We start from the raw sequence: 13,438 nt of genomic DNA, 5'->3' as shown, positions 1-13,438 counted from the left end.
GAGGGCTCAGACCTTCTCCTAGCTGTCCCTTGCCTCCCCTGGCTGAGCCCAGCCCTGGTGGCAGCTGTCACCCACCCTGTCAGATCCATCTGAGTGCCTCCCTGCCTGGTTCCGGCGGAGGGTGCCTCGCTCGTGGCCGCATGATTGACTCCGAAGAGAAGAAGGCAAAACAACCAAAGGCCACCCATGGAAAGGCGAGTGCCAGCTCTTGACAGCTCCCACATCCTCCCCCCAGCTCGTCAGCACGGCACAGCTCCCCCTGACGTGACACTTGTCTGTCTCTGTCAGCTGGCAGCAGTCACCCCGCCAGGTCCCCGCGGGAGGGGACAGGATGCAGCGAGGCTGGGCCACCCCAGGAGGAGAATCTCGATGGGTCAGGCTGGCTGGTGCCAGCCCCAGCAAGGGTGTCTAGGCTTGGAAAGACAGGGAAGGCAGGAGCCTCCCCTGAAATGGAAAAATGTAGACTCCTTCCCCCTGAATTGTTATAAATCTGAAATTAAGGGAGGCTCTCAGGCAAAAATATGAGAGCAGGAATAACAGTTCTTTATTAAGGAAGAAAGTAAAAAGATAAAATAAACAATGCAGTGAACCAAAACAACACTGAGAGAGTCAGAACACAACCTGACACCCTGTTAGGGTGTTGGCAGCAGTCCAACTGGAATTGTGGCTGCAGTCCTGGAGTGTCAGGTGTGGTTCTGTGGGAGCAGGGATCCTGTAGGAAAGGGTGCAGTCTTCCTGCAGTGGAAGAGGCAGCTGTTCCTCCAGTGCAGGAAAATCCAGTGCAGGAAAAGCCGTGCTGGTGTCCCCAAAACCCAGATTGTATCCAGGTAGGAATGCCTGGCTCCTCCCTCTGGGCGGAGCATCTCCCAATGGGATGTTCCAGTTCTTATCAGTCACCAGTGACATTCAATAGCCCATTAACAGCAGATGTCTCCCCTGAGGGAGGATTGGCTGTGGAAGAGATAAGGGAAAACTGCCCAATTAACAGAAGATGGGCCATGCAGGTGGGAAATGGATGCATCTTGCCTTTCAGTCTGGGACAGAGGGGCAGCAGCTCCGGCACCCCAGGGTGGCTGGGATGAGCCTCCTGTGACAGACACGTGAGGTGGGTGCTGCTGTCACCAGGGAGAGAGCAGGGATGGAAGGAGAGGGACGGGGTTGTCTCATGAATGAGCATCCCAGGCACTGCCAGGAAGAAACACAAGGTGCCTGCAGGGGATCTTGGAGGGATTTTTGGGGTTTTTGTGGGCCAAAGCAGTGACAGGGCAAGGGGGAGTGGCTTCAAGGTGAAAGAGAGTAGACTTAGGTTAAACATTGGAAGGAAATTGTTCCCTGGGAGGGTGGGAGGCCCTGGCACAAGGTGCCCAGAGAAGCGTGGCTGCCCCTGGATCCCTGGAAGTGTCCAAGGATGGGGCTTGGAGCAATCTGGGATACTAGGAGGTGCCCCTGCCTATGGTAGGGGGTCGGATCAACTTTAGTGTCCCTTCCAACCCAATCCTCTGGTGATTCTCTGGTTCAGTGACGCTGGAGATGGAGGCACAGGGCAGGGAAGCAGGGGGAAGTCAGGATGTACCGACAGAGTGGAACCCACTGCTCCTGGGGAGGGAAATAATTTCCTTCAAACTCGCGGGTGACGTTAGCTCTGCCCCTGGGCTCAGTGGCGCAGCCATGGTTACGTGTGTCTGCAGGCTGAGGAGAGCCACAGGAGAGGTCCCCAGGGAGCCCTGAGGAGCCCTCAGGTGTCCCTGTGGTGCGACACTGCCCACAGGGGCTGTCCCCACAGCAGACAGTGACCAAGGGCAGCAGGAGCTGGTGGGCACCCCTGAACTCAGCACCGCTGCCAGCACAGGGCCCTGCCTGGCTGTCACCTCACCCAGGGCACCGGGGGATTCACCCTGAACACAGCAGTGCCCCAGAGCCCCCCTCAGCTCCCCAGACACCCCTCTGGCCCCGCAGTTCTCTGCAGCAGCTGGGGCTGGTGGGGTGGCTTCGGAGCAGCTGAGTGCTGGTGCCTCACCCGGGCCAGGAGGAGCCGCCAGCGTCAGCCAGGGCAGGACAGGGGCAATGGCTCAGGGGAGGAGAAGCTTCTGCGGGGACAAAGATCCTGATCTAGGGAGTGACAGCCCTTCCCATGGCAGGGGGCTGGAATTAGATGATCTTTGAGGTCACTGAACCAAACTGCTCTATCATGGTCTATGATTCCATGACCAGCACCTGCTTTCCGCTTTGGCTGCAGGTGCTTCTGGGTGATCATCCTTGGACTCTCATGGGTGGGGCTCCATGGGCTCTCCTGCGCCATGGGCAGAGGTTTGTTCTTGTCTCAAGGCCTTGCAGGATAAACTGTAGAAATAATGGCAGAGAATTACTGGGAGGAGGCAGCTGCCAGGACCTGCCAGGACCTGAGTGCTCTGTTTGCAGCCTCGAAGATAAAACTGGGGCCAAGGAAAGCACAGCTGCACTCAGTAGTTTCAAAGAAGTCTGGATGTGCTGGAGCAGGGTCAACAGCTTCTGTGGGTGATCTTTATGGTCCCTTCCAACCCAAACTTCTTTTGTGCATTGTCAAGGACTGAGAGACTGTATCAGGAGTGGTGTGGCCAGCAGGAGCAGGGAGGTCATCCTTCCCCTGTTCTTGGCACTGCTGAGGGCACACCTCGAGTGCTGTGTCCAGCTCTGGCCCCTCAGTTTGGGAAGGACGTTGAGACGCTTGAGAGCATCCAGAGGAGGCAATGAGGCTGGAGAGGGGCTGGGAACACAAACCCTGTGAGGAAGGGCTGAGGGAGCTGGGGGTGCTCAGCCTGCAGAAAAGGAGACTCAGGGCTGACCTCAGCACTCTCTGCAGCTCCTGAAAGGTGCCTGTGGCCAGCTGGGCTTGGGCTCTTTCTCCAGGAGCTGACAGAACCAGAGCACACAGCCTCAGCTGCCCCAAGGGAAATACAGGTTGGGTAGCAGGAAAAAGTTTTTCATGGCAAGAGTGATAAAGTTCTGGAATGGCTGCCCGGGGAGGTGGTGGAGTCCCCATCCCTGGGTGTGTTTAAAACAAGCCTGGATGTGGCACTGGGTGCCAGGGTTGAGTTGAGGGGTTGGGGCTGAGTTGTACTCGATGATCTTGAAGGTCTCTTCCAACCCAGTGATGCTGTGAATTCTGTGAGACACCTGGGACCCACCATGTTTAGCTTACTCTGGAAAAGCAGCACAAGAACGAACCCGTGGAGAACCAGGACACACCTGGCAAGAGGGGACAGACCTTGCTGGGGTGTCCAGAAATCTCCTCCATTAAACTTCTGTGTGGGAAACTCTTGGCAGATCAGCTGGAACTCTCCAGGAGGTGGGAGAGGCTGCAGGTTTTAGTGATGGGGAACTTCAGGAGCAGAAACCAGAGCCAGACCTCCTCAGGATGGGCTCCCAACCCATGGAAGGGACCATGGAAGCAGCCCCTGCCTCCTGGATCTCAGCTGGGTGCTCCACACCCCTGTGTCCTGGTCCAGCTTCTCCTCTCTCTGGGAGTGCCTGAGCCTGGAGTGAGGTCAAGAGCCAGAGGGTCACCTCGAGGAGGGGGAATGGCCAGGGCTGTGGGAGGAGGAATTTTTGAGCTGCTCTGACTCAGGTGAGGGTGGGAACACCCTGAGGGTCTGGTTGGCTTCAGCTCGAGGGGGGTTAGTGCTCCGTGTGTGAGCATGAAGCAAATGTCAATGCAAGCAGGCATTTCAAGATAAAATTGGTGTTAATAATAATGATTATGATAATGCTGCCACCAAGAATAACTGTGCAAACACCGGCGGAGAGAGGGCAGGGACGGCCTGGATTCTCACAAATGTCTGTGCTTGGAGAGATGCAGCCAGACTGGGTTTGGGTGCTGGGAAGGGGCTCAGCCTGGAGCAAAGGAGGCTCAGGGGGGACCTTGTGGCTCTGCACAGCTCCTGCCAGGAGGGGACAGCCGGGGGGTTCGGGCTCTGCTCCAGGGAACAGGGACAGGAGGAGAGGGAACGGCCTCAGGCTGGGCCAGGGTTGGATATTAGGCAGAATTTCTTGACTGAAAGGGTGGTCAGGCTTTGAAGGGGCCTTGATCACCATCCCTGGAGAAGAAACAACTGGACGTGGCACTCTGGGCTGGTGACAAGGTGGGGAATGGTCACAGGCTGGACTCGATGGTTTCAGAGGGCTGTTCCAGCCTCAGGGATTCTGGGATTCTGTTTGGGCTGGGCAGGTCTGGCTGGGGTCTGGCTCTGCTGCCCAGCAGCTGCAGCCCTGGGGGTTCCAGCACACACATCCCAGCCAGGCACTTTTCCCAGCACTTATGCAGCTCTGGAAACAGCCAGAAAATGCACTGGTGCCTCTGGAAACCTCTGGGGTTGATTTCAGGAAATTGTCACAAAGGCAGGAGCTGTTCTGGGTCACATAAGGGGCTTATTTTGGGCTCTTTGTGTCAGGGATGGCTGAGTGTGTGGGAACCCATGATGGCAAAGGGGGCTTGGGCTGTTTCTTTTCCCAGACCCACTCTGCCCCATCCTCCCCACCATAAGTGATCACCCTGCAGATAGCTCAGAGAATCCTGGAATCCCAGAATGGTTTGGGTTGAAAGGGACGTTAAAGCTCATCTCATCCCACCCCCCTTCCACGGGCAGGGACACCTTCCACCATCCCTGGCTGCTTTCATCCAGCCTGGCCTTGAACACTTCCAAGGATGGGGGTCTGCAATTCCCTCTCATTACTACCCAGTGCAGGAGAGGGAGGATTTTTGCCATTGCCTCAGAGCAACTGTGCTCTTAAGTTTCTTCCAAGACTCACACCAGGGCCGCTTCTCTGCATGTGTGGTCTCTTGGACTGCGTAGAGCTCATAAATAAATAAGGAGAAAAGTTCTTAATCTTCATTCGAAAGCTCCTGGTATCACAATGCTGCTGCACAAAAGCCATCTTATTAGCCCCAAGTGCAAAATGCTGCCTTTTCTTGCAGAAGCTCATTAATTGCAGGTCACCATTCAACAAGAAAGATGAGGCACTTGAGTTCTTCAGGCTCTCATTAGCCACCGAGCTGAACAGTATGTGTGAAATTAACAGTCACCTGAGTACCTCTATAATTTCATAATTATTAGGCCTAATGGGTTAGTCTCTGCCAAATGGTTTTAACTCCTTCCTAGCCAGAGCAAGGAATCACATGAGATGCCAAGGTTGGCGCATTTCACGAGTTTTATAACCATTTAACAGCTTTCTTGTGGAAATAATAATAAGGAGAGGAAGTTTCCAGGATCATGTACTGTTTGCATTTTTTAACATATGTTTAGCTTTTAATTATTCATATCCAGCGCGCCAAGGAAGCAGATAGCCTGTATCCCAGAGAGTGGGTGAAAGAGCTTTCTCTGCAAAGGGATTTTAATTGGTTTTAAAATGTGTTCTGCGTGTGTGTTTATATTTGCGTGTGTGTGTGAGAGCCGAGCCTTTGGTTTCTCTTCTCCTTGATGATTACATTACATTATTTCCCGTCTCTTACATTTTTATTTATCTTAGGCTTAAAAAGCAAAATCAGAGCTGAGATTTCTGTCTCTGCTTTTGAACTCGAGAAGCTTGGAAATGGCACTGCCTTTTAATGGGGATTTTCTCCTACTTGAATCCAGCCCAGGCGAGCAGCCCGGAGGGGAAGGCTGCCTCTCACCTCCAATCACACCTCCAATCACTAATTGTTTTTCTCGCGGCTCGTCTCACAGTCCGGAGTGTGGGCGTCTCATTCCAGGTGGGAACAAACACAGCACAACCCCCTCAGACTTGGGGTGACCTGGTGGGGGGCTGTGACCCTGTGGCCATCACGTTGCACCCTGTGGGAACACGTTGAGCTGCCCCCCTGGCCCCCACCCCGTGGAAAACCAGCCCCTTCCTCCTTGCATCCATTCAAAGCTGGACACCAGCACAGGGCAGGTGTTCCAGCCTGTCCCAAACACACAGATTTGATAGCTAGGATTTAAATTTGCTTTTAAAATCACATCCACACCCACTGCAGAATGGGTTATACTGGGAATGCTGTGCTCTCCTCCGGGATATAAATCCCTTTCCCACTGCTTTCAGCCTTGATGAGGCCCTTAGCAGTGATGAGAGGACACGGACGTGACAGCAGCAGGCCCAGGAAAGAGCTTAATGGTTGGACTCGATGATCTTGGAGGGCTTTTGCACCCTTAATGACTCTGTGAGGTGTCTGAAGTCCCCCTCAGAGCCCTGTTTTCAGGAGGTGCTGATCTCTGGAGGCAGGTGGTGCTGCAGGTGGTGCTGCAGGCGTTTCCCACCCCGTGCTGGGGGCTGGTGGCAGGCACGGGGAGCAAGGAGCACTTTGGCTGCCATGGCCCGCCCAGGTGAGCTCAGGTGTGCCCTGCTCTCACCTGGAGCAGCACAGCCCAGCCCCGAGAGTGACAAACACAGCCTTGCTTGGTGACAAAAGGTGGCCTTGGCACTGCCATGTGGCAGCAGAGCTCCAGCCCTCAGCTGTGCCAGCCTCAGCCCACAGCCTCTCTGCTCTTCAACTCAACATTTGCAGGTTTGGGGCCTTTTTGTTTTTTTGGCTGATGCTGCCCTGACATTTGTTCCCATTGTGCACGAGCTTAGGAAGGGGGGCTTGGGGCCTGAATGAGGGGAGCAGGGACCTCCCAGGGCCTGTGGCGCAGCAAGTCCCTGCCCTGATGGCCATGCAGGAGCTGCTGTGGCATCAGCGGGAACCCGAGCACGCCAAGGCTCCTCTGCAGTGAGAGCAGCGATGGGTTTCTCAGCACTGGAGCCAGCTGGGAGATCTGCAGGCCACCAGAAAAGACCAAGGCCAGGTCAGAAGCTTGGCTGGACCCCAGAGTCAGCCCCATGAGCTAATCCTCCGTGGTGGTGCCCCGCTCCCAGCCCTGCCTGTGCTGGGAGATCAAGGCTGGGAGGAGGGAGGGTCTTCCTTCACTTGAGGTGCTGGAGAAACGTCTCCTTCGATGATATTTCACCTTACCTCTCCTTGCCACATCTGTCAACTTCTGCTAATTACCGAGTTTGCTATCACCCTCTGCACTGATGTGAAGGGTAGGGAAAACAGAAAAAGGAGGTTAAGGGATTCTACAATTATAAATGATGTCTGGCAGGCTAAGGTACCATATAATGCATTATAAGCACTTAAAAAGCTAACCCATTCTGTCTTCTTTCTTTGGCATAAATAATGGCTTTTTTATGAATAAATCATGCAGCCAAGGTCTCTGAAAATAGCAGGAACCTGGAGCAGAATGTCTCCATCCTCATTTTTGCTAGGACAGCAGAGAAGTCAGCAATCCACTCCATCACCACTGATAAACCGGGGCGAGTGCAACTCCCAGTAATGAAATAGGGAGATAAAGTTTGGGGAGGGTGAGCGGGGCAGCGGGATATTTCTGCCAAAGCACCGACTGCACCCGGGCTCCAAATGAAACATAATGGACTCCGAGGAGATAAGCATTTTTTTCCTGCCCCATGAATAAAGCAAGACCTCATAACTCACAGACAGGCAAAGCTGCCAGCAACTTAAAAGTGCTTCCTTCTGCTTCTGGTTTGTGTTTCCTTTTAATGAAGCTGCTCCAAAGCCGAGGGGGAGCTCAGAAGTGGGGCTGGAAGCAAAGGCTGCCTTTGCTCGTGTGGAGTCCGGCTGGCTGCGGGCGCTGCGGAGGGCTGGGTGGGCTGGGAGGGAGCTGGGAGGGCTGGCTGGGCGGTGGGGAAGGCTGGGAGTGCGCTGGGGTGGGATGGATGAGCAGTGGGGGAGGCTGGGGGGCACAGGGGTGGGATGGGTTGGGTGGGCGGCCGCAGCCCCCAACCCTCGCACAAAGGGCTCACTCGCAGCTGCCCGTGCCGGGAGGGGCAGGGAGGGAGGTCCTGGAGGTGCTGCTGCCCTGCCAGGGTGGGGATCCTGCCTCTGGGCTGGGCTGGGGGATTGCTGGGGGCACGGGGGCTCTGCTGAGCCCTGGCTGTGTCTGCACCCAGCTGTTTCCCCCTCCGAAGGGTCTCTTCTCTTCGGGCAGGCAGGCACCCAGCCATTCCTCTTCCCACCTCCCTGGTGCGGCTGGGACCACCCAGAGGGACCCACATCAAGGCAGGGCTGCAGGTTTGGAGCTGCCTTGCTCAGGGTCAGGCTCCTTGTGCTCCCCACACCCCACCCCAGCCCTGAGTGCTGCCCCAGCCCCCTCCCCCAGGCACAGCACACCCTCCTCTTTCTGGGAAATCAGTGAGGAAAAGCTCATCCCCTAAAAACACGTCCCATGTGGGTGTGGGGCAGGGGAATCTCCATCCTCATCCTGCAGCACGAGGGGTGCGTTTTTTATTTGGGATTCACACCCACCCCAGGCACCTCGTGGATCTCCTGCAGGTGCAGAGCAGGGCTGGGGGCACCGGCACACTCCCGTGCATGAGCCAAGCCTGTCAGAACCTTGGAAGGACTTCAGGGCTGGGGTGAGTTCCCACAGCTCCCCAGCACCCCTGAGCTGCAGCACGAGCTGCCAGAGCCCGCACAGACCATGAGATGCTCCTGGACAGAGGGACTCCAGCACTGCTCCTGCCCATGGCTGGAGGAAAGCCACCCAGTGGGCGTGGGGACAGCTCTCAGAACGCTGGGCGGGATGGGGACACTGGGTGTCACTGCCTCAGCTCACACTCTGACAGGAGCAGAGTGTTCCCTGCTAACACAGAATTCCCCTGCAGCCTTCCCAAGAGCCGTGTTTGCCATCGAGCCCTTCCCATGCACAGGGCAGGCACCAGGAGAGCCAAGAACTTCCAGCAAGAGGAGCTGCTCCTCAGCAGGGAGGGGGCTCTGTGTTCCCAGCAGGGGCTGAGCACCTGCTAGGTGTGTCTGCAGCAGAGCCCAGCCTGGCATGTCACCTGGGGCAGTGACAGGAGCCAAGGTGTCTGCCAGCAGAGACCTCTGCCTTGCCCGCCTGGCTGTGGCCCCACAGCTCCTGCCAAGGAATGATTTTTGAGAGTCCAGCTTGGTGCTGATGGGTTTGGGGAGGAGGACTCAGAGGGCATCACCTGCAGTGCTCAGCACAGTCCCAGCCTGGCAGAGCTTCCTGCAGCCTCCCAGAACCCGCAGGGCCTGGGGAAAGGCAGAATCCCAGAGAATCCCACAGAATCATGGACTGAATCAGCAGCCACAGGCACCGAGTCCCTGCCCTGGGGCTGGGATTAAATCCGGGATTCCTCAGGAGCTGCTGCTGCTCCCCAAAGCCAGCGGTGCTGCTGGGGCTGGGGCTGTGCAAGGGGAGGGAAGGACAAAGCTCCAGCCTGTCCTTGGAGGAGGATGAAGGGAGATGGAGGGGAAATGGAGCAGGGGAAAAGGCAGTAAGAAATGACTTTAGACAAGGAGCTGGAGTGACAGCTCCACTGACAGAGGGCAGGGTTAGGTGGGATATTCAGGTTCCCAGAGCAGCTGTGGCTGCCCCTGGATCCCTGGCAGTGCCCAAGGCCAGGCTGGGAGCAGCCTGGGACAGTGGGAGGTGTCCCTGCCATGGCAGGGATGGAATGGGATGATCTTTAAGGTCTGTCCCAACCCAGACCATTCCCCAATTCAGTGATTAGGGCTGTCCTGAGCAGGGCCAAACGCAGGGACACCTTTGCCCAGCTGCCCCCAGTGCCAGCACTCTGCCCTTGGAGGGAGGCAGCACCTGGCCCTCCACCCCCGGGGACACCTGGGACTCTGCTCTATCAGGACCTGTTCTCTGGGGACATCCTGCCAACCTCCCTGAGCAGGAAATGACACACCAGAGAGACCCTTTGCCCAATTATTTTGGGGGACTAGCTCAGTGCGAGCTCAGCAGAGCTGGGCACAGCCCCAGAGCCCCCTGTGCCCACCCCTGCAGCTGTGGCACGCTCAGTCGCCAGCACCTGGTGCCAGGGGCTCCAGCTGGAGCTGCATTCCCTGTGAGCTCCTCCTGAGCTGGCGGCTCACCAAGCCCCTCGGGGGCTGGGAGGAGCAGCCGAGCGATCTGAAATCACCCAGGGTGTGTGTGGTGCGCACTCAGCCACACCTGTGCAGAACACACACACACACACAGAGCCTCCTCCCAGGGACACCGGGCTTTGCACCCCCTGGCACACCCCTGGCACACCCCTGGCACACCCACGGGTGCAGTGCTGCGCTCACAGGCTGGGGAGGGAGGATCTTTGCACTTCCCCAAGGTCTGCACGCTTCCCCAGCAGAGCCTTCCCTCTCTTTTTGCTGCAGTTAGCGAAGGTTTCCTGGGGACAGCTCCTCCTGCTCCGGCTGTCCCCAGCCTGCAGACGGTGTGTCAGCCGTGCAGCCCATGCCGAGGGGTGCCGTGGAGGATGAGGAGCAGGCAAGGAGCTCTGCCTGCCCTCGTGCTGGCTCCTCCTGGCAGCCCCCAGGCCAGGTGGCTGGGTTGCTTCCTTGGGCTTCATTCAGCACAAGCAGCTTGTGCTGTTTCTCCTCCTCCCTGGGGTGGGCTGCTCTTTTTTGCCCCATAAGACAATGCCCTTTTTCAAAAACAAAGAAATTATAAAGCACATATGAACATATGGTAACATATATTCCAGGCTGCCTATGTGGCCAATTCTCTGTATGTTACCATATGGTGCCGCGTATTTAGCAAAAATATAACTTGACTGTTTCTCTTTCCATATGGGGATTCTTTTGCCTTAATTAATAACATTGAGCAAAAACTCTTTCTAAGGTTTCCAAGATTTCTGCAAGGGACTATCTCATGACAGACACATGCTCCTGAAAGCTTTCCTCCTGATTTGTCTGCACCCTTCTGTCCCTGTGCCCTTCCGCGTGCTCCAGGGGCAGCTGTGGGGACATCTGCCCGTGGGGTGTTGGGAGGGGGATGCTGCACCCTGCCTTGGCTCCCAGCCCAGGCAGCTCCTGTCCCTGATGCCTCAGGTTTGGCTTTTCTATTTTTCAGATTCTGTGCTGCTTTGGTGTGTGGGTCTGGGCTTCACATTATGGGATGGTGAGCTCTCTGCACAGAGCAGGGAGACAAAACAATTCCTGCTCTAGCTGGGGACCAAGGACAAATGATCCAAATCTCAGGCCCAGGAGCACAAACAGCGTGGGCTGGAGAGAGAAAAACAAGCAGGATGGGAGTGCATGGGCTAAAGCTGGAATGGGACAATGAACTGCAAGGTGCAAATGGAGCAGAGCTGATCCCAGTGAGAGCCCCCGGGAGCGCTCGTGCATTTTGGGACCATTTTGGTTCCTCTTGGGTGCAGCCCTGGCTGGGCTCTGGTGCTGCCCAAGGTGGATCCATAGAGGAGATCCTTTGAATAAATCCCTGCTTTATTCTTTAACTCCATCCACTCTCTGTTCTAGGTCAGCCTTCCCAAGGCATCATCCCCCTCAGGGCCTGGCTGCAGCTCGGGGGATAACACAGTGCCTGTGGGCTGGATCCCTCCGCTCATCCCGGAGCTGATGGAACAAAGGAGAAGTGCAGAGGGAGCTGCTGCAGCACAGAAAGAGAGCATTGGTGGCCACACGGGACTGCTGTCTTCAAAGGGGCAGAAGGCTGCACACTCTGCAGCTCTGCAGTTAAGCCTCTCCAGTGTGATCTCCAGAACACTGAAATATGTCAGAGGATGCTCTCAGGACCAGCCCACAGCCCGTGAGATGAGCCAGCTGTGTCCCAGTGGGATGGGGTGTGAAGGGTCAGTGGCACAGCCCCAGCTGCCAGAGACCCTCCTGTCAAGGAAGACAAATCTCTGTGGCTCCAGCTGTGTCCCTTGTCCCTCAGGGATGTTCCCACCGTGCAGGCAGAGCAGAGCTGGCACGGGACAGGAGAGCGGGGACAGCAGGGGAGGTGCTGGATCTCCCCCTCTCCCCAGTCCCTGGCTCCTGTTGGAGATGCTGAGCTCCCTGTCCTCCTCCTGGGGTGGGATGGGTCACAGGCAGTGCCTGGGGGGGCTCAGCTTTGCTGTGGGGTGAGCCTCTCCCTCCTGCTCAGCCCAGAGCATCTCACCAGGCACTGCCCCACTCCCACCAACAGGCAGAACCCTCCTGGGGCTCTGCTTGAGTGTTCCCAGCTTCCCTCAGCCCCCAAATCCTTCCCCGTGCTGCTGTGCTGGGCCAGCTCTGTCTGTGGGGTTGGGATGGGGTAACGGGGCCTTGCAGCGGGCTGTGAACACGGGCGGTGCTTGGCTTCCCCTGCCCTTCCCCTGGGGCACCCAGAGCAGCCCAGTGCAGGCCGGTTGTGGGCAGGGCTCCAGGGTCACTGGGAACCAGGGGCTCCTTGTCTGGGCTGCCCCATCCCCAGCTCCTCACACCCCAGAGCTCCCCGTGTCAGGGAATTTCTCTTCTGACGAGGTCACCAGGAACTCTCCAAACTCCTTCTGCCCCAACCTGGTCCAGTCCCTCTCCTGCTGCCTCACAGCACCTCCCACATCCCTGAGCTCTGTGTGGGTGCTCTGGGGTCCACAGCAGGTACCTCCTGCTCTTTGGGGAGGCCTCCTCGATGGGATGTTTGGGACATCCTTTGGAACATAGGTCCTGGGCATCCCCTTCCAGTGCCATTAATCGGAATCTCCCAGGCGTGGGTTGAGCCAGCTCAGCCCTGCTGGCTTCACCCAGCTCACTTGGACAGCTGGGATGGAGAGGGAAGTCCCTCATGGGCTTTGTGCAACCTCTTGAAGGGTTCACTGTGCAGTCAGGGCAGTCCTGTGTAGCCCAGACAAAACAACTGGATCAGCTCCTGGTGTCTCTGCCTCTTTCTGTACCTCCAGAGTTTCCTCTTGAGGATCTGAGCTGACCTGGAGCCCAGGTCTCTGCCCAGCTCTGCCAGCTCCAGCTGGTGTCCATCCCCTGAGCACCTCCCAGCACATCCTGGCAGAGTGGGACACGAGCAGAGCTGGCAGAGTGGCAGTCACCAGCACCTCTGTGGCCATGGGGCCCTGCCAGCACCTTGTGTGCAGCTGTTGCTGCCTCAGGACCTTGCAGCTGCTCCCCCATTTCCTGCCAAAGCCCAGAGCAGGACTCGGGGTGGGGGGACATGTGCAGAGCAGGCCATCCTTGCAGCCACATGAAATCAGCCCTGCTGGGGCTGTGTCTGGCTGCTGGCTTGGCCGTTTGCAGCGTGGCTTTGGGCTCGTGCCTGGGAAGGCATTTCCAAAGGGCAGGACAGCAGGGCTTCCCCAGCAGCCAGGATTCCTAAATTTGCATGACAGGCTGGTTGTATCCTGGCTATCTGTGTAGCATGGCTGACTGCGGGATGCAAATCAGAGCAGCACAGAACAGTTTGGGTTGAAAGGGCCCTAAAAACAACAGGCAGGGACACCTTGCACTGAACCAGATTGCCCCAAGCCCCAGTGCAGGAGAGCAGCCCCTCTTTGGAAGGGTGTTCCTGATCCATACCGCATTCCCACCACAGCTCGGACCAGACCAGCCTCTGACCTCTCCTGCCCAACCTCTTGGCACAAATCAAATCCCACCCTCGCAGCAGGCTGCCAGGCGGGCTCGCATGAG

Source organism: Vidua macroura, chromosome 25 (genome assembly GCF_024509145.1).
Source record: "Vidua macroura isolate BioBank_ID:100142 chromosome 25, ASM2450914v1, whole genome shotgun sequence".
NCBI lineage: Eukaryota > Metazoa > Chordata > Aves > Passeriformes > Viduidae > Vidua > Vidua macroura.
The sequence above is the reverse complement of the archived record's forward strand: the minus strand, read 5'-3'. Positions refer to the sequence as shown.